Raw genomic sequence first — 21,203 nt, 5'->3', positions numbered from 1 at the left:
TAAAAAAGCTTTATGAAGTGATATAGAGTCCTATTTTTTCACAAACAAGTCATGCACCTACTCTTCATTAAAATTCCCCACACAAAGGTTCACCCTATAAATAAAGACTGTACTGGAGTACAGAAAGAGTAAGAGAGATGGAGCTCCTGATACATGCATTGAAAAGCTCAAGCTACTTCCCAGCTCGTAGACTTCCCGGTTTTGTAGGTCAATAACTTACCCCCTTACTTTTTTCTCCCAAAATTAAAAAAAAAAAAAGACACAAGAATAAATACTGAAATAATGATAATGTGCATTTGTGCAAACAAATACACCAAAAGCATATATTTCTGGAGATCCAAGATGGCAAAGTAGATAAACACTGTGCCTACTACCTTCCATGAGCACATTAAAATTACAACTAAATTACAAAACAATCAACCTGAAGAATCATCCAAAGTCAAGCTGAACACAACTTTTATATAAGGCGATAAAGAAGAAGCCATAGGAGACCGGTAGGAGGGGCTGAGATGGGAACCGGGCCCCAAACCTCCATGCGATAGTTGAGAACTGGGAGGGATATCTCAGTCACAGAGGTTGCTTCTGGAGGAGTGAGGGACCCCAGTTGCAAACTACTCTCCCCAGCGCAGAGTACTGGGTCTGGGGAAAGGATCCCCTGCCACAACATCTGGCTGTAAAAAACAGTGGGGATTCTGATTATTCAGGTGGGATGGAAGGCTGTGGAAAACCTAGACATCCTCTTAAATGGCTGGCTCACAGACTCTCTCATTTGCAGGCACTCACCCTGGGCTCTGGCAGAGGTTACAGTAACTCAGGGGTTTCAAAGATATATGGGGGCAGTGTGAAGTGTGTGGCCTCATAATGAGGGCTGAAGGACAGTCACCATTTTCCCTGTGTGAAGTCCTTTCCAGGTACAGGTGGCAGACAGGTGCCATCTTTCCTGTGTTGAGCCTTTCCCCACAGGCCAAATATAAATCTGATTGGCTTGGTGAGCTCCACTTGCTCCACCTTGCTGACTCACCAGGACCCTGCCCCACTCAACTCTACTAACTCCAGCAGCTAGCCCTGGCCATATTGCACACTTTCTTGGAAAACTTTTGGAGTCCATGCGCCCCAGGCAGGAGACAACAGGCCTCAGTGTGCTCTGAGACTTCTGCTGAGTAGCTCCAAGCTCAGCACTGGCAATTAACCAAAGTTTACATTAACCTGGTGACCACAACTCTTCTCACTCTAGTGACTCCCTGAGACCCTGCCTCACCCAACTTGTATGTTGCATGAGGTTTTATCAGTGGCTGAACCTTAAGGAAGCCAGTAGATGGCAGCAGGCCTTGGGGTGTCCTGGCATTTTGCAGAGTTACTCCAGGCCTGGTACTGGTGGCAGACATGCTCAGTTCACAGAATGGCCTCTCCCACATGGCACTAGGGTTAGCACAGGCAGTGGACAACTGTGGATCACTTTGAAGCTACTACCAGGTAGTCCCCGGCCAATAATAGGCAGTGGTTGACCTGGGCCTCCCTCGCAAGGGGCCCTAGAACCAACATACTTGGAGGTTGTCTCAGACCACAGCAGAGCACCACCTAATTAGCCCCACAAGCAGCACACCCAGAGGGCAGTCTCAATAGGCACCAGAGCCCACTGGGGCAAATCCCACTCAGTGAGGTAAGCCCCCTGCACAGCAGCCTGCAAGATGTAGACATATTCAAACCCCATAGCCAATCAGCCTAAGGGTCAGTCCTACCCAGTGACATGCCAAAAGCAATCAAGGCTCAACTATAACATAAGGGCACATACAAGTCACAAAAAAGACACTCCTGGTACACCCGGAATAGGTGACCAGGGAGACTGTGCCACTCGGCCCCACAGGACACCTATACTATAAGGCCACCTGGCCAAGACTGGGAGACATAGCAGACCTACCTAATATATAGAAACAAACAGAGAGGCAGCCAAAATGAAGAAATTAAGAAATATATCTCAAATGAAAGAACAGGCAAAAACTCCAGAAAAAGAACTAAACAAATTAGAGGCAAGCAATCTATCAGAGACAAAATTAAAAAGCAACAGTTATGAGGATGCCCAAGGAACATAGTGAGAACCTCAACAGAGATCACAAGCATAAAAAAGGACATAGAAACCATGAAAAAGAACCAATCAGAAGTGAGGAATACACTAACTGAAATGCAGAATGCACTAGAAGGAATCACCAACAGTCTAGATGAAGCAGAGGATCAAATAAGTGATTTGGAAGACAATGTAGCAGAAAACAACCAATCAGAACAGCAAACAGTAAAAAAGAATCCAAAAACATGAGGATAGTTTAAGAGACCTCTGGGACAACATGAAGCTTAACAACATTTAAATTATAGGGGTACTAGAAGGAGAAGAAAGAAAGCAGGGATTGAGAACCTATTTGAGAAACAACGACTGAAAACTTTTCCTAACCTGGTGAAGGAAATAGACATACAAATCCAGGAAACACAGAGAATCCCAAACAGGCCCACAACAAGACACATTATAATTAAAATGGCAAAGCTTAAAGATGAACAGAGGATTCTAAAAGCAGCAAGAGAAAGGCAACTAGTAACTTCTAAGGAAGCTTCAATAAGATTGTCAGCTGAAACAGAAACTTTGCAGGCCAAAAGGGACAAAATATTCAATATAATGAAAAGTGAGGACCTGAAACAAAAGTTACTTTACACAGCAAAGCTATTATTTAGAATAGAAGAACAGATAAGGAGCTTCCCAGACAAGAAAAGGCTAGAGTTCATCACCACCAAACCAGTATTACAAGGAATTCTTTAAGATGGAAAAAAAAAGATCAACATTATGAATAAAATCGCAAAAGCTACATATCTATCAACAATTACTTTTAATGTAGATGGATGAAATGCTCCACTCAAAAGACATAGGGCTGAATGGATAAGAACAAAAAAAGCTTACATATGCTGCCTGAAAGTGAATCACTTCAGACTGAAAGACACACACATATGGAAAGTAAAGGGATGGAAAAAGAGAACAAAACATGAAAAGGGAAACAAAACATGAAAAGAGAAAGAAAACAACAACAACAACCAAAAAGCTGTAGTAGCAATACTTGTATACCAGACAAAATAGACTTGAAAGCAAGGCTATAACATGAGACAAAGAAGGAACCAGCAATTCTACTTCTGGGTATTTATCTGAAGAAACTCAAATGCTACTTCGAGGGAACATGTGCATCCATATGTTCATTGCAGCATTGTTTACAATGGCCGAGATGTGGAGGCAGCCTGGGTGTCTGCCAGTGGAGAAATGGATAAAAAGGAGGTGATGCATATATACAATGGAATATTTCTCAGCCATTAAAGGTAATGGTTTCTTGCCGTCTGAAGTGGCATGGATGGACCTGGAGGGTGTTGTGCTGAATGGAGTGTAAGACAGAGAAAGACAGATGCAATGAGATTTCACTTATATGTGGAATCTAACGAACAAAATAAACAAACAGAAACAAACTCACAGATACAGAGAACATTTTGATGGTTGCCAGATGGGAGGGGAATGGGAATGCGTAAAACAGGGAAAGAGATTAAGAAGTGCAAATTGGTTGTTACAAAGTAGCCATGCAGACGTGGGGTATATCATAAAGAATGCAGTCAATAATATTATAATAACTATGTATGGTGTCAGATGGGTACGAGATTTGTTGGGGTGATAGTTCGGAGGGGGCTGGGGGGCAGGGTGAAAAAGGTGAAGAGATTAAAAAGTATGAACTGGTAGTTACCAAATAGTTATGGGGATATAAAGTAAAGCACGGGAAATATAGTCATTTACATGGTAAGAACTATAAATACTAGTGCCAGATGAGTATTTGACTAGTCAGGAGGAGGATTTCTTAAATTATATAAATGTCTAACCACTACACTGTACACCTGAAATTAATATAATATTGAATGTAAACTGTAATTGAAAATTTAAACAGGAAGGAAAAGAAGAAGAGGAATAAGAGGTTCAAATTTACAGGTATAAAACAAATAAGTCATGGGGATATAATATATAGCATAGGGAATATAGTCCATAATACTGTGATAGCATAATATGGTGTCAGATGGTTGCTGGGCTTATCATGGTGATCACTTCTTTAGATATATAACTGTTGAATAACTGTGGTATACACCTGAAACTAATATAATATTGTATGTTAGCTGTATGAGATTGGACAATTAAGTTTGCGAAGTCATCCTAGAAAAAGTGCTACATGCCTCACTGCTGAATATCACTACGGTCACCTTCGAAGTACTCCCCTTAGGAAACTATGCACCAACGCCAGCTCCTAGTCCACACTTCAAAGCTACTTTGGAACTCTTTCTGGAATGGCCATCAGAGCTGTCATTGTATTACCCTAGATGTCCTGAATGTCATCAAAATGTCTTCCTTTCAATATTTTCTTTATCTTCAGATAAAGAAAGAAGTCATTGGGGGCCAGATCAGGTGAGTAGGGAGGGTGTTCCAATACAGTTATTTGTTTACTGGCTAAAAACTCCCTCACAGACAGTGCCATGTGAGCTGCTGCCTTGTCATGATGCAAGAGGCATGATTTTCTGGTGAAAAGTTCAGGTCATCTAACTTTTTCACGCAGCCTTTCCAGCACTTCCAAATAGTAAACTTGGTTAATTGTCCAGTTGGTACAAATTCATAATGAATAATCCCTCTGATATCAAAAAAGTTTAGGAACATCGTTGCAACAAGTTCACGAACTTAATTGTCAGGCCTCGTATTTTAATAAAAATCTTAAAAAAAAGGATGTATTCCTGCCTATTACAAAAAGGTTTTGGATCCGTTTCAGAAAATATTATTGATTAAAAAAAAAAGACATTCTGCTATTATAGGACTTGTCCTATATTACAGGTTTTATTACGTTTTTAATATCACATATTAAGGCCTTAATGTCACAACTAACATTTTTCATGGCATAAATTTTATTTAAAAAAAAAACCTCAAATCCAATTTCTTTCATCCATTCATGATTCAAAGAAGAATAATCATTGCTCTCAACCTTGCCAGCAGTAATTCAGAATAAACTACCTAATCAGCAAGAGGAGATTTGTTTCATGGACTCTGAGGGCATTCTAGCAAACAAGGCTCATATGTTTAATGAGCATCAAGGATTGTGAGGAAAATATAATGGCGTGAATAGTTTTGAATTATAATTATATCTACCTAGAATCATCTCAATTATATTCATTAAATGTCCTAAAATCATGCATACTTCTGAAGCTTTTCTGCTGTCATATCCCAATCTCTAGTTCCTTTTCTTTAACACTTCCATGGCAGTTCTCATGTGATTGACTTGTCCAGCTGAAACTGAAATGTGGTTTGAATATGATTGAACAGTAAGTGACAATTTGAGGGCTAGTGCATTCTACTCAGAGATTGAAAGTGTGTATAAGAGAATATGGACATGCAGAGAAATCATGAGGAATCACAATAGATCTAGGAGGACATAGACATACATGTCTATACACATGTGCACATATACATTCAGTTAAGAGATGTAACTATGAAATCTTAACTTCAGTTAAAGCTTAGTGTTGAAAAAGGCTTAAGAGACCATCTACTTCATTTTTCTTATTTTACAGCCATCTTAGTCATTTCAGGCTGCTATAACAAACTGCCATAAACTGGGTGGCTTAAACAACAAACATTTCTCACAGTCCTGGGTGCTGGGAAGTCCAAGGTCAAAGTGCTGGCAGATTCAGTTCTAGTGAGCATGCATATCTGGTTTGCAGTTGGCCACCTTCTCATTGTTTCCTCAGGTGGTAGAGCGAGGAGACTCTGGGGTCTCCCCCTCTTCTGATAAGGGTACCAGCACTACTGGATTAGGGCCCCACCCTAATGATCTTATTTAACCTCTTCACAAACATTATCTCTAGATACAGTTATGGTTGGGGTTAGGACTTCGACTTACGGATTTTGAGGACACAGATATTTAGTCCATAACAACAGGTGTGTAACCAAGGGCAGGAGAGGCAAATTTGCTTATTCAAGATTACAAAGTGTGCAGAGCCGGTTGACGATGGGCAAGCCAGAACCTGAAGAAACCGCGGTTCGGATAGAAGCCTGGACGTGGGTGAGCTTGCAGACCTGGAAAGCTTGTACTCCTGCATAGAATCCTCTCCCTCCCTTTCCTCTTCTCCTTTCTATGTCCGAGGTGCTCTTCATCCTGACATCACCAGTCATTTAGCTGCATGTCACTTTACTCTTACTGACAGTCCAAGCATTCACACTTGCTTTTTTACTGGAAACCAGCACGTCAACTACCAGTAATTCCCAGCAATTCTTTACTCACCTGTGTACATCCCACAGTTGTTAAGACATGCTCGTTTTAGTTATTTGATTGCATGATGAAAATCCAGAGGTTTTTCATTTATATCCATTATTTTTTCCTCTTGTGACTTCAAATTCTGCCTTCTTCAAGCGAAAATGTAATTGAAAATGTATATAAACAAACTAACGTTTCGATTTCAATGTTACCACTAATGTTTTCTTCTATACACTACCAGTAGCTGTTTTCTTCAAAAAGTAAGTCACTTTTGAACTCAGTATCATCAATATAATAAAACAGCGCAGGACTGGCAGGTTTGCAGCCCTTTGGCATGAGACTGTCTTGTCTTCTTACTTTTTCTCCTGAGGCCTGGGCTTTGAAGAGAACAAAGTAGTTCTGGAGTTTCTCTCCCTTCCCAGAGTCATTATTATCTGAAGAGCAAAGAAAATAAAGCAGAATATTGCTTCACCACACACTTCTCAATCTTTCATGCTTGTTTCATCTTGTGGCAGTGGTGGCATTGTTCCAGGAAAACAGGGAAAATAGGCTCTCACATGGTGCACTTAAGCAAAGAGTAACTTATTAATACTAACACAGATGAGTACATAGGAACTAAAAGAAATAAGCAAAAGGAAGAAGCCCTTGAGGCACGCTCCCAACAATGAAGCCATTATTCCCTTGAGGGCCACCCTAAGAAAGAGTATTCTCTCTCAGGCTACTCGTCTCTAAAATTTCACACCTTCTGCTTTTTCTCTGCAGCCTCAGTTTATTCGCATCTCCAGTTTACTCCTGGGTCAACTAGCCTGCCTCGGTCAGTCACAACAGAATATTAGAATCAGAAGTATATAAGATATGTTATTTACCGAAGTCACATCAGATAGAACTGCTCCCTAAAAATAATCAACTTTGAAATGGGTTTAGTTTCTAGGCTTGTACTACAAAGTCAATATAGAAATGCCTATCGGACGACTTTTTTCTGTTTAGTCACCGAGGAGAAAGAATTACCCCAGCTATTTTTTTCTGAGATATCAGACAATGGCCCTTTTCATAATTTTTTTTTTATTGTAACACATTTTTAAGTGCAAATCTTTCTAAAATACATAATACGTTTTCACAACTTTACCAGTAGGGTAAACAAACCATAATTTAATTTGTTACTAATCTCAGGATTATCAAAGTGGGCCCCGGTCTTTCAGATGAAGACATTTCTCTGTCAAAGAACAGCATAGCCTGTGCTAAGTAAATCGTAGCAAGCCAGGCAGCTACGAGGTGCAAAGGACCCCTTTGAGTCTGGGCCAATGGTCATCAGATACCTGGCATCAGGACCTTCAACTCAGGCCCTGACATGACTGTTTTCAGAAGTTCTGGGAAGGAGTCCTATTTAACTCCTCCAGAGCAAAGACTTGGCATGAGACCACAGCTACACCCAGAATTACAGATGGGGCCGTCTTGTGATTCTGCAGGAAGTTTGCTTTTTTACTTGGCTTGTGCTCCATAGTATGTCATTTTCTGCCCACAACTTGATGAAAGGGAACTTTTCTGAGCTCCTCTCTAAGCATGTGCACACAATACAAAAGCAAGGCTTCTGAGTGCCAAGTATAACTGGATAAAGGACAAAGTAATAAGATTATCTATTCTTTAAAAATATTTTGAGTAATACAACCCAGAGACTGTACTCTACCTTCAAGCCTATTTCTACTGCAAGTAAATGTAATCATTACCACCCTTGAATTAAGTGGATAATTAAGGATTATAAACATGTTTTAAAATACTAAAAAATAATTCAAACTCAGTCATAGTAATGATTGTCCTATGATTTGGGCAAAGGTTTAATCTTTGAAGAATACAGATACCATAAACAAAATATCTATGAGAAAGATACTAATTAAAATCCCCTCATATACTTGGATATAGTTAGCTAGAACTATGTTTTTTTGGCAGATGTTGATAATGATATTTAAGAAAACATGAACAAAAGAGGTAAACAAAGGTTATAATTCATACTATTAAAGCTTCCTTTCACAAGTTTCTACATTATATACTAGCTGCAATTTTCTGTTTTTAATACTAGCTGTATTTTACAATGTTTTGATCCTCTTCAAAATCATGTCATGGCTTCCTTTTCCCTTATGAAGCCCACATGCATTCTTTTAGTATTTTTAAGTTTATCCACTCAGTAGCCACTATTTGTCTTTCCAATTTAGTTTCCAATCCTCACTATACAAAAGCTATACTCACATATTATTAGGTACTTTATCATTCCTTGAAAGAGCCTTGCATGATCCTTGGGCTATTTCTAATGTCACCTGCTCCATGAAGCCTCTGTGGTCTCTCCAAACAAAAGAGATTGGTCTTTTATCTGAACTTCTGTAGACCTTTGTACTTCCCAGGTAGCACCTGTCATGTATTGTGTTGTATTATTATCTGTGTAATTCTCATCTCTCTTACTAGATTGTAACATAACTTAAGGGCAGAATATGAGTGATTTCCCCATATGGGTATCACCCACAATACCTAACACAGTGCATTGCATATACAAAACACAAGACAATCAAATGGTATTACATATGTATGACTCAGGTCTCTTTCATTAGCAAAATAACAGAAACCCATCTCAAACTGTGTTCATTTCTAAAAGGGGAATTTATTGACTCATATAAATGGCCAATCCAGGGATGCAGCTGACTTCAACTATAAAACAGATTGATTGGCATTAAGAGTTCTCTCTCTTCATCTCTCTGCTCTCTCTATATCGCTTTGTCTTCATTTTCAAGGACATGTTTTACACATAATGGTCAAGAAAGGCACCCGCAGCATCAGGTCACATGCTCCAGGGAAGACAACTATTGGTTCTGCTTGGATTTCATAAAGTCACACCAGATACAGAATGAAAGCAGAGTTTCCTAATGAAACTCAAAGGCAAAAGATAAGAAAGTATGCTGGACAGTGAAACAAAACTGTAAAACTACACTACAAATTAACTTTTTAAGAATTGTACAGACTAACATAAGGGTTAAATTTTAGTGAAAATATTAAATCAAACAGCATCTATTACATGACTATGTATTATGCTCAAGGGTTTCCAATGATATAAAGCCAAAGTATCAGTCACTGAGAAACCATAATGTAGCTGGTGGCTGACAAAATTAAATACATGAGAAATGAATGAATATAAGACATAATATCAACTGCATGTTAAATACTGCAGCACAGATTATAACCCTAATAATAACTCAGGAAAGAAAGGATGATTGGGGACTAGAATAATCATTGAAAGTTTTATGGAGGTGGTGAAACTGTTTTGTTTAATCACAGATGGATTGTTTTCAAATTGTTGAAAGAAGGTGGAAAGGAATGAAGGTAGAAGAGAATAAACGGGCCCAAAGGTAGGTGTTCTATTTGTAGAGACATAATTGTAGACAATAGCTCACAAGTACAAATCAGAATAGTTTGACTTGCACAGACCTATATCGCTGGCTGCTTGGTCCTGTGTTCTAAGAAGTGAAATAGATAAGAAGCCAACACAATTCTTATTTGATTTGTAGCAGCAGAAAAGTTCTAGGTCAAGTGGACAAAAGTCTCACCTGAATCATAAAAACAGAGTCATGGCCTTTCAAACAATTTCAAAATGTTAATCAGTTTTCAGACCTAGAACTCCTTGAATAAAGAGAAAGCTGGGTCTCCTTGAGGAAGGGCCTGGTACACTGCCAAAAACACTGCCAAAAATGTATACTGTTGATCTTTGTCCAACTCTTCACCAAAAGGACATTTAATCTTTTATCAGCGTTTACGATGTACCGGGCACAAGCTAGACAAGAGTGGCAGAGGCAAATGTTGACAGGATACTGCAGTTACATCTGAAGCCACTCACTGGGGGAGTGCAGTTAATGGATCACTGAACGAATGGTGGAGAAAGAGGGGAGGAGGGAAATGTATGAAATGGCAGCCCTTTGCTGGCGATTTTGCCCTTCCTTTGCATAGTGTGATATCAACTCACACCTTACAGAAAAATTAGATCTTATGATCATGGATATGCTCAACAATGTTAAAAACTGAAAATGTATAAAAAACATCATTACCCTGAAGAGAATAAACAGATTTTCATGAGTTATTTAAAACAGCCACATTTTTTTCTCTTCATCTAATTGCTTAAAAGTAGTAAGATATAACAAATTATTTTTCTGTAAGTATGCTAACGTATTATCTATATGATTTTACATTCTACCTTTTTCCATTTAACATTATGAAACATTTGCATGTCATAAACTATTTACTGAACATAGTATCTAATAGTTACACATAAAATGTTTTAAATGGACCAATTACTCTTTTCAAAGCAGTTAGTTTTTCTTGTTAAATAAAGAGATTGTCTTGCAGATTTTCTACTTGTCTATTATCATACAATCATGCCCATTTTTCTAGTGTACATATTTAACCAAAGTGAACTATTACAAGCACACACCACCTTAGGTCCTCAAACAAATTTTTTTTTCCCCAATTATCCCGGCAATCTTTTCAATTTTCCTCTTTTTTTAGTTAACTCTTAAGATCATTCACTCAATAATTTACTGAGCCTCTAAAATGGAAAACGAAGTAAAATAGGGCATTGCCTTAGACATAGTGTCCCATACATTCTAATGACTAAGGCAGACCCTTCTTTGTTTCTTAGAATCTATATTTAAAAGTAGCACTTTGCATCTTTAACCTATCCCTCTCTACCAATCCCCTTCCAAAAATTCTTAAGTGCATGTTAATCCAAACACAAAAACTAAAACAAACACCCCAAACCAAACTCTCTCTTAATCTAGTTTCTTCCTGAAGCTACACCCAATCTATCTTCCTTCCCGCCAAGTATATCAAAAGCAGAGTCCACCTTTACCACTCTATGTCCCTTATTTACCTGTTTATCCATCCGTTTATTCCCCAGCCTATAGCAACCTTCGACCTCACTCCTAGTCAGTTCACTTCACAGCCTTGTTTTAGGCCTATCTTAACTCGCCCTCTCGGTATTTATCAATAACACTCACCTGTCTCTTCAAAACATTCTTTCCCCTACCTTTGGTTTCCCTGTTACTTCTCTCACATACCTTTTCTTCATCACCAATTCCTTCTTTTACTTCACAGGTTGTTTGAATGTATTCTTAAAGCCCTTTACTCCACTTAACCAACTCACTGGATTAGGGGATGCTCTTCCCCTCTTTGTAAATCAGTCCCTCCCCACACTTCAGCTGAAGATCCCTGCCACATAAATAAATCTCTAATTGGCCTGTGCATGCCTACTGAGCTGTAAGCATAGTGGAGATGGTTTGTTTTAAAAACTGTTTTACTCTTGCACTTGCTATTTTAATTATGTAATTTTATCAAATATTGTGTGAACTAATGAAATATGACAGTGAAAAAAGGAGATGTTTCTATGAAAATTCAGATGAGTGCTATGGAAAAGTTCTGTAATGGCTAGTGGCTAAAAAAATCATTGCAGTCAAATTAGGTAAAAAACAAGACCAAGAAAAAAATTATCTCAAATCTAGACATATTTTACATTGAGTTACCTTACCATGCAAGTATCTTTAAGTTCTTGCACCACTCAGCCAAGCTGAAACTGGAATCAGAAAGATGCTCTATGGTGTGAAAGACAAAGCCTAGCTCCAACCAACAGATCCACACACAAAGCAAAGGCCCTGGCCTGGCATCAAAAGAGGATTCAAGGAGAGTACACTTATATGTTTTAAGGTGTCTATGCATTACTTTTATTTTCCCAGCTTTAATTGATTCTACAGATTAACCTGTCCCAATTGCCTTGTCTAAGGTGCCTCCTTTTCTAGAAATATCTTGATTGCATCATGGGCCTCTTCTTTCCTTGCTGTGCTCTCTCTTTGAGAAATGTAATTTCCAACCAGAGCTTCAATTTAGCCTTTAAATAAGTAAGCACCAAATTATCAAGCTCTTTGAATGGAGGGACCATGGTTCATTCATCACCATATCCCCACCTTCCACTTCCCTCCCTGCATTGTGGCTTGCACACGATAACTACATCTAAAATTTGTTGAGCTTTAAAACAAAATGAAAACATTAGTCCTTAAATTACAACCCAAGAATTAGGAATCTGGCTTCAGTAAGTGTATTACAAGAAAATTCCTTTGTTTTGAAGTCATAATTTCCCCCTTCCCAAAAATTAAAGGAAAGAAGCTCAGTTGAAAATAATGATTGAAAAATTAGCATTTTAAATTGAATAGCTGAAGCAAATTTTTTAAAAAATCAACTGTAGTTTTCCAGAAGTGTACAGACAAGTTTAGGTGGACAATGACAAGTACCACTACTAGAATGTTCAGTTTTATCTAAATAAAGTCTGAAAGTTTGCTTCCTTCTTGAATCCTGTGGGCTTATTTTTTCCTGAAACAATTTCTTCTGCACTAGGCAGGACAGATATGATTATCTCTTCCATTTCCAGATGAGAAATTTAATGGTCCTAAGAGTTACTGACTTACTCTTGACCTTATAGATAGTCCGCAACTTCAGTAGGATTCATACCCTGGCACTCGGTATCTTGAAAAATCTATGTAATTTTACTAACAATTGTCACCCCAATAAATTTAAATAAAAAAAAATAAGACAAGGAAGGGTCAGGGGAGGGGGGTAAGGGAAGAGGAGAGAGACAGCATTCTTAATATTCTCATTTTTTGTGGACTAATTCTTTGAAAACGAGATTTCAGCACAGCAGAGTTGACTCTGTACTGTCTTTTATTAACTTGCTCGAGGCCTTGCTAATTCTTATGCAGACACCTATGTCTGTCCTACTTGTATGCTTGTGTGGGCACACTCATGGACATGTAAAGAAGTTTTAAGGGGATCAAGGGAGATCAGAGCAGAGGACGTGGGAAGTTGGATTGGACATTCTTTAAGATTCTTTTTTTTTTAAATCATGTTTTGTCCTAATTTTTTGTTTCTTTTGTCTTTCTATCATCTATTTTTACTAGACTCATTCAGTTACAACTCATAAGTGGACTTAGCTAGTTTTAAAATTCCGTTTTCTTTTCCATCTGTCTGCTAGATTTATTACAGTAGCATCACCTCAACACTACATCTTGACATAGGACTATATAAATCCCACTAACTGAAGCCATAAGATACAACAGAATTCTCCTTTGAGTTCAGGTAATATCACGTGAAGACTTTTCCCTGTATAATTTTTATTTTCTAGTTTTAATAAAGTTCTGTCTACATTTCTTGCAGTGTACACTGGAAATTCTACTTCTTTTTTCAGCATCACCATCCCATTCACACTAACACTCATATTTGTGAATATAAGTAGTGCTGCTACTCCACAGATCTGAGTGTTCAAATAAAATGCTGCTTCATTCCATAAAAAAAAAAAAAAAATGTTCCTAAGCCCCTTCACAATTCAGCAGGAGAATCAGGAACTAAATAGAAAAAATCAGATCCCTCTATCCATAGTTATCATTCATCTATTCACCAGGCTGTCTAGGATAGTACCATTAGAGTTCACTTCTTCGATTTGACACATTTTCTTGCAAAATTCTTGGGAGAAATAAGTTAATAATTCATTCTTTATATCTTCCTATTAATTAACATATCTAATTTTCTTTTCTTTGATTAAGTGGTTACTTGAAGAAAGAGAAAGGGCAGTTATGAGCGTTTTGTGGTAGGATTATTTTCGATTATCCTACTTTGTCTTCAAGAAGAAAAGCCCAGTGTGTATGTATGTATGTGGGTGGGTAACAGAGTAAAGGGCATAGTCATAGATGAGGATTCTGGTAATCCAAAGGGCATTACTAGGATATTGGATGCCAGTTGAGGAGTTCAACTAGAAAATAAAATGAGAAGGTGCACAGTAGCCACAAACAAGTGTTTCTATTTGACAATTTTAATTGGAGCTGAAATTAATGGTTAGGTAATTTGATTCTTTTTATTTTTTATTTGAAAGTTTGCTCTAGTTTATTTCTAAGTAAAATTATTGGCAGTCCCTTTGTTTTAACTTAAAACGTTCCTGAACACTAGAGCATAAAGAATGTTATTGAGCAGATTATGATTTCCCTTAAGAATAGTTCTGAAATTGAAAGTTGAATTTGTGACCCAGGAGTTAGTATTTGATACATCATAAATAAGACCAGCCATGCCTCATGACAATTAAGTAATTACTATAAATACCTATCATATAACATATTAAAATGGTAATATAATTTTATAAAACGGTTATGGATAAACCAACCACGTCTTTTATACAAAGGAATCCAAGAAACTACACATTTTTGGAGGGAACATTAAAAATGTCATGTTTCATTGCTATTGATTTTTTCCGTGGTCTCTCTGAAAACAGGGAGCTAGTAAAAAGCTGCCTAAGTGAGCCAATGGAAAATTTGGAAAGTTCATTTTACTTCTGAATCTCACATATGGTCCCATTCCATTTATTCTAACATTCTATGGAACTATTTTCTAAAATTAAGATGCTAGTTATTATTATTTATTACATGCTAGATACAATAAACGTTAAGCAACAAATTCAAAATAATTTCTTGCGCCACCTTAGAATTTGAAAGTTTTAAAGTCTGCTGGATGGGCCTGCTTTAGAGAGTTGTTAAAGAAGTTTGATAAAATGATAGTTCCTGTTTTTTTTGTTGTTGTTGTTTGTTTGTTTGTTTAGAATAAGTGTATGTGGACAGGAGAAATGTCCAAACCTGTAGAGAATTTTCATGACTCTGTTGAAGCCAAAATGATGACATGCTGGGAAGCAAAATCTCAAAAGCTATCAGTTCCTGTTTCTTTAGTCTAGCTATACATCTTGGGGCAAGCAGGGCCTTCTAAATCATACCCCATTATCAAAGTAGTCCATGTTCAAAGATATTGATTAGTGATACGGTGGTACAGTTTTTCTTATTAAAAAGAATTTTACAATTAAGGGCTAACCATCTACTTTCCCATTTACTATCCTCTAACTCCTTAAATAGTTGAGTTACAAAGTAAGGCACCAAGGCACACTGAGTGGGGTTCAAGTACTTTGTTAGGCATTTAGCCACAGGCTCCACTCCTTACTTTGTTAATTTGCTAATAATTACCACCAGATCAGTAGCAAAATCTTATGAAAAAGGAGTTTCAAAACATCTTTCCCAGAATCCTCAAAAAGATAATACTTTGAATGTAGAATCCTTTATCTCTCAAAATAGGTCAGGTAAGGGCAGCAAGCAGCAGGGGAGTTCCAGTCAAGATGGCACAGTAGGTAAACGCTGTGCTTACCTTCTCTCATGACCACATTAATTACAACTAAACCACAGAACAACCATCATTGAGAATTGCCTAAAATTACTGAACCAAAGCCCTACAACTAAGGACGTGCAGAAGAAGCCACTGCGAGACTGGTAGGAGGGGCAGGGACACAGAGGAGGCTGATCCCACACCCACGGATTACCATTAGAAATAGGGATATCTCAGCTAACACCCCCCAGCCAGAGGATTGGGGGGTCCCAGGCCCTCCCCAACCCAGGGTTCCAGAGTTCGGGAGAGAAGTCCCCATAATTTCTGGTTATGAAAACCAGTGGAGATTGTGACTGAGTGAGACAGTGGGCAGCTGGAGTCCCAAGCGCTCCTTTTAAAGGGACCATACAGGGACATACTCACCAACTGAATCATTGGCTCTGGGCTCCAACACTGGGGCAGCAGCTGGAGAGGCAACAGGGACATATGGTGTGGTACTAAGTTGTCTGACTTAGGGACAGGGCTGGAGGGGCAGCTTTATCCTGGATGGAGGAGCTAGCAGAAACCTTTGTTTCTTTGTTGAGCCCTCCCTCTTTCTGGAATGCAGATGCAGGTGGCTGTCACATCTGAGTCTCCATCTGCCTGGCTAACGAGATTCCTTCACCACACCCTGGTGATTTGAGACCCCGCCCTGCCCAACTTTCAGGCCCACCTAACCCACTTCCAGCGTCATTTTCATACAAACCGCCTGCCTTGGCTCATGCTGCAGACTTTCCTGGGGAATTTCAAAGGTTTGTGGAACCCAGACAAGCATCATCTGGCTTCAGCATGTCCCATGCATCTGACTGAGCCAGCTTTGGTTTGTGGTTTGGCCTCTTGAGGCACTTCCATGCATGGCATGGGTGGCAGCCATTTCTTGATAGCTCTGTGGCTCCTGCTGGGTGACCCTGCGTGGGGCATGGGCTGTGGCTGAACTTCACCTACAGCAGGTCACCACCTAGATGACCCTGGAACTGGTGCCACTCATGGCCAGTGTTGAAACAAGCTGGAGCATCACCCAGCTGCTTTCAAGGACATCACACACAAGGGGTGGGTTGGGCAGGCACCAGAGTCCTGCTGAGGCAGATCCTGCTCTGTAGAATCAGCCCCTGCACCACAACTCCTCCACTGTAGTCACAGCCAGTCCTCACAACCAATGAGCCGTAGGGTCAATCTTACTCACTGATGTGCAAACAGCAACCAAGGCTCAACTACAAGAGGAGGGCACACACAAACCACCCAAGGAACACACCTGGAGTGTGCGCAGCTCAGGTGACAAGGAAGACTTTGCCATGGAGCCCCACAGCACAACAACTACATAAGGCCAGTCTACTAAGACCAGGAGACATAGCAGCCCTACCTAATATATAGAAACAAACACAGGGAGGCAGCCAAAATGGGGAGACAAAGAAGCATGTCCCAAGTAAAAGAACAGAACAAAGCTCCAGAAAAAGAACTAAACAAAATGGGGACAAGTAATCTATCAGACACAGAGTTGAAAACACTGGATATAAGGATCATCAATGATCTCAGGGAGAACTTCAACAACAACAAAAAAATAGGAAACATAAAAATGGAGATAGAAAACATAAAAAAAAAAACAGTAAGAAATGAAGAATACAAAAACAGAAATGAAAAATACGTTACAGGGAATTAATAGATTACATGAAGCACAGGGTCGAGTCAGTGATTTAGAAGATCAGGTAGCAAAAAACATCCAATCAAAACAGCAAAAAGAAGAAAGAATGAAAGAAAATGAGGAGAATTTAAGGGGCCTTTGGGACAACATTAAGCATACCAACATTGACATTATAGGGGTACCAGAAGGAGAAGGGAGAGAGAAGAGAGCAAGGAACTGAAAACCTGTTTGAAGAAATAATGACAGAAAACTTCCCTAACCTGGTAAAGAAAATAGATATACAAGTCCAGAAAGCACAGAGTCCCAAACAAGATGAACCCAAAGAAGAAAAGCAGCAAGAGAAAACCAGTTATTTACCTACAAGGGAGCTTCCATAAGACTGTCAGCTGATTTCTCAACAGAAACTTTGCAGGCCAGAACGGATTGGCAGGATATTCAAAATGATGAAAATAAAAGGACCTACAACCAAGGTTACTCTACCCAGAAAAGCTGTCATTAAGAATCAAAGGACAGATAAAGAACTTCCTAGATAAAAAAAAGCTAAAGGAGTTCCTCACCACCCAACCAGTACCACAAGGAATTTTACAGGGACTTCTTTAAGATGAAAATAATAATAATAATAATAATAATAATAATAGGAAATATGAATAATAAATGCAATAACTACATACCTATGGACCATTAAGTTCAATGTAAATGGATAAAGGCTGCAATCAAAAGATAGGGTGGGGCTGAAAGGACAAGAAAACAAGACCCTTATATATGCTGCCTACAAGAGTCTCATTTCAGATTAAAAGAAACACACAAACTGAAAGTAAAGGGATGGAAAAGATATTTCATGAAAATGGAAACAAACAAACAAAGAAAAAATCAGGGGTAGCAATACTTATACCAGACAAAATAGACTTTAAAACAAAGGCTATCACAAGAGACAAAGAAAGACCTCATAATCCCACTTCTGGGTATTTATCAAAAGAAACCCAAAATGCTATTTCGAGGGGATGTGCTCATTCCTATGGTCATTACAACATTATTTTCAATAGCCAAGATATGAAGGCAACCTCGGTGTCCCTGAACTGATGAATGGATAAAGAAAAGGTGGTATACATATACAATGGAATATTACTCAGCCGTAAAAAAGAATGAAATCTTGCCATCTGCAACAACATAGAGGACCTAGAGGGTATTGTGCTGAGTGTAGTAAGTCAGATAGTGAAAGACAAACATCATTTGATTTCACTTTTAAGTGAAATCTAAAGAACAAAATAAACAAATGAAACAGAAACAAACTCATAGATACAGAGAACATTTTGATGGTTGCCAGATGAGGGGGTGTTGGGGATAGGTGAAAAGGGGAAGAGATTAAGAAGTACAAACTCATTGTTACACAGTAGTTACGGGGATGCAGGGTATAGCATAAGTAATATAGTCAATAATATTGTAATAACTATGTATGGTGTCAGATGGGTACTAGATTTGTTGGGGTGATAGTTGGGAGGGGATAGGGGCAGGGTGAAAAAGGTGAAGGGATTAAGAAATACAAATTGATAGTTAAATAGTCATGGGGATGTAAAGTATAGAAAATATAATCAATAATATCGGAAGAACCATGTATAGTGCCAGGTGTGTACTTATCAGGGGGATCACTTCCTAAATTATATAAACGTCTAACCATTATGTTATATACCTGAAAATAATATAAAATAATTAGAATGTCAACTCTAATTGAAAATTTAAGGAGGGGGAGGGGAGATAAGGAAGAATAAGTGGTTCAAAGTTCCAGGTATGAAACAAATAAGTCTTGGGGGTGCAATATACAGAATAGGAAATATAGTCAATAATAGTATTGTGATAGCATGGTATGGTGTCAGATGGTTGCTGGACTTACCATGGTGATCATTTCTTTAGCATAGGGAATATAATCAATAATGTGGTAATAACACTATATAGTGCCAGGTGGGTACTGTTGAATAACTATGATGTACACCTGAAACTAACATAATAGTGTATGTTAGTGATATTTTAATAAAAATCTTAAGAAAAAAGAAAGGGGTGGCAAGCAGCAAAGCCTGAGTGTTAATTAAGTGATAGCAAATGGGAGAAGTAGCAAAAAGGCAGAGACAAAGAGTGAAGTTTCCTAAAGAGGAATAAGGATAGTTAATTTCTGCCCTTTTCATATAAAAAGTTTAAAAATGTGATTTATTAACACTGAAACACCATTTAAAATTTTATTGATTTCTTTTTTGAGATATAATTGACATACATTAGTTTCAGATGTACAAAACCATGATTCAATATATGTCACAGGCTACAATAGTGTACATGTCACAGGCTAGCTAGGTTGTTAATTGTGAAATGATCATCATAGTAAGTACACTTAATATCCATCACCACAGAGTTACAGATTTTTAAAAAAGATTATTTAACATTCATCAGCTTTTCTTAGGTGTTGACTTCTCTTGCAAATTAAAAAAACTGTGAATTCAATTTATAGTAAAGAGATTTAAATGAAAAAATTCACACACACTGGAAATTATTTACTCTAGGATCCTGAACATCATTAATTTAAAATCACCCATTTTTACAAATTATATACTGGCTGTATTCCTCAGCTATATTTTTCTTGTTTTCTCCTATTTTGAAAATGAGCAAATATTATTAGAATGACAAATTGACTGAAACTGAAGAGAATGCTTAGGTTCCCAAATGTTACCTTAGCCCTTCTCAAATGTAAGAACTTGAATCTCTTTAATTTTTGCCTGCCTTAGATATAAAACATTAAATTAGTGAAGTTCCTTTGGACTTACAATTTTTTAACTATATATATATATATATATATATATATATATATATATATATATATGGCATATAGAATTATAATTATATAATACTATTATTAAAATGATAAACAAAAATAAAACAACAGACCTAGCAAGACCAGTATAAATAGCTCATCTATTACAAGCTCTAACAAAGGCATGTTACGTAAATTCAATTTATAGGCCCTGGGTAGCTTCCCCATTGCTGGCCTCTCATAAACTCTATACTGATATTTTCATGAAACTAGCAGCATACTTCACCTTGGAAAAGTAATATTACAAAGATACTGCCATTAGTGATTTTATGTACTTCTACATACCCTTCTTGAATTTGAAATAATGGATAAGTTCAGGTAATAATTTTTGTTTTCTTTCAACTTTTATGACTAAACTATTGAGTTGTGTTTTATGGTCTACATTTATTATTTTCTGTAGAGTCAGACAGCAGCTTTAGGCAAAGAATACCTTTGGAGTCAGACGCAAAGAAATCAGAGGTTTAAAAGGAGTAATCATGGATTCTGGAAGCATAAGAATTTTCCAAAGTTTTTGAAATACAAGTAAATACTGCGTACTGTATAATATATGAGCAATAATTTCCCAACCCTCTGTACAACTTCTTTTTCTTTTGCGGCTAGGATAATTTTCTATTCAAGTATGGTCGAGGATTATAGCTATAAAATTTCATTTCCTCCAGAGCAGTTTTGGGAGGTTTTTTTTTTTTTTTTTTTGAGTAACAGTTTGTTTAGCAAATCATACACTGGCAATGGCAAGGAATTCTTTCTTATGGGGAATTTAACAACGTTACAGGAATTATCCAGTCTCAATTTCTAAGAATCAAACTGAAAGAGGGACATTTAAAGTTGCAGCTTTCATAAGTAAGGCTATATAATATTTACATGACAGTATGAAACTCTAATATTTCTTTGGATCTTGTTCTTTTTGAACTAGGGTCTCATTTTAATGGACCAGATATAATTTGTTAATATAACTTGTTTTAAAAGAATGAGAACCTGGCTTTGACCAGAGAAAGAGAAGGAAAGCACAGGATTCTGACCTGGATTCTAATCCTGTGAGCTCCCAACTTTTTGCATGACCTAGAAGGTCTTAGAGCTATCTGTCACTTTGGTTTGTTTGTTTACCAAAATGTGAATCTAATACATATGGTCCTCGACTTATGATGGTTTGATTTACAATTTT

The 21,203-nt window shown here is 37.8% G+C and overlaps 1 protein-coding gene across 5 annotated transcripts in view; it reads right to left on the bottom strand.

The window, feature by feature from the left end:
- Positions 1–6,728, bottom strand: part of LOC109449436 (multiple epidermal growth factor-like domains protein 6) — a 731,002-nt gene extending 724,274 nt beyond the window's left edge. For 4 of the 5 annotated variants that reach the window (XM_074327498.1, XM_019735706.2, XM_074327521.1 and 1 more), the window contains exon 1: positions 6,327–6,728. The gene's annotated coding sequence lies outside the window, so the exon portion shown is untranslated. The other variant, XM_019735715.2, reaches the window with a different exon arrangement.
- Positions 6,729–21,203: the final 14,475 nt, after the last annotated feature.

Source organism: Rhinolophus sinicus, linkage group LG01 (genome assembly GCF_036562045.2).
Source record: "Rhinolophus sinicus isolate RSC01 linkage group LG01, ASM3656204v1, whole genome shotgun sequence".
NCBI classification, from domain to species: Eukaryota; Metazoa; Chordata; class Mammalia; order Chiroptera; family Rhinolophidae; genus Rhinolophus; species Rhinolophus sinicus.
Note: the sequence above shows the minus strand (reverse complement) of the source record. Positions and strands in the feature narration are given on the sequence as shown.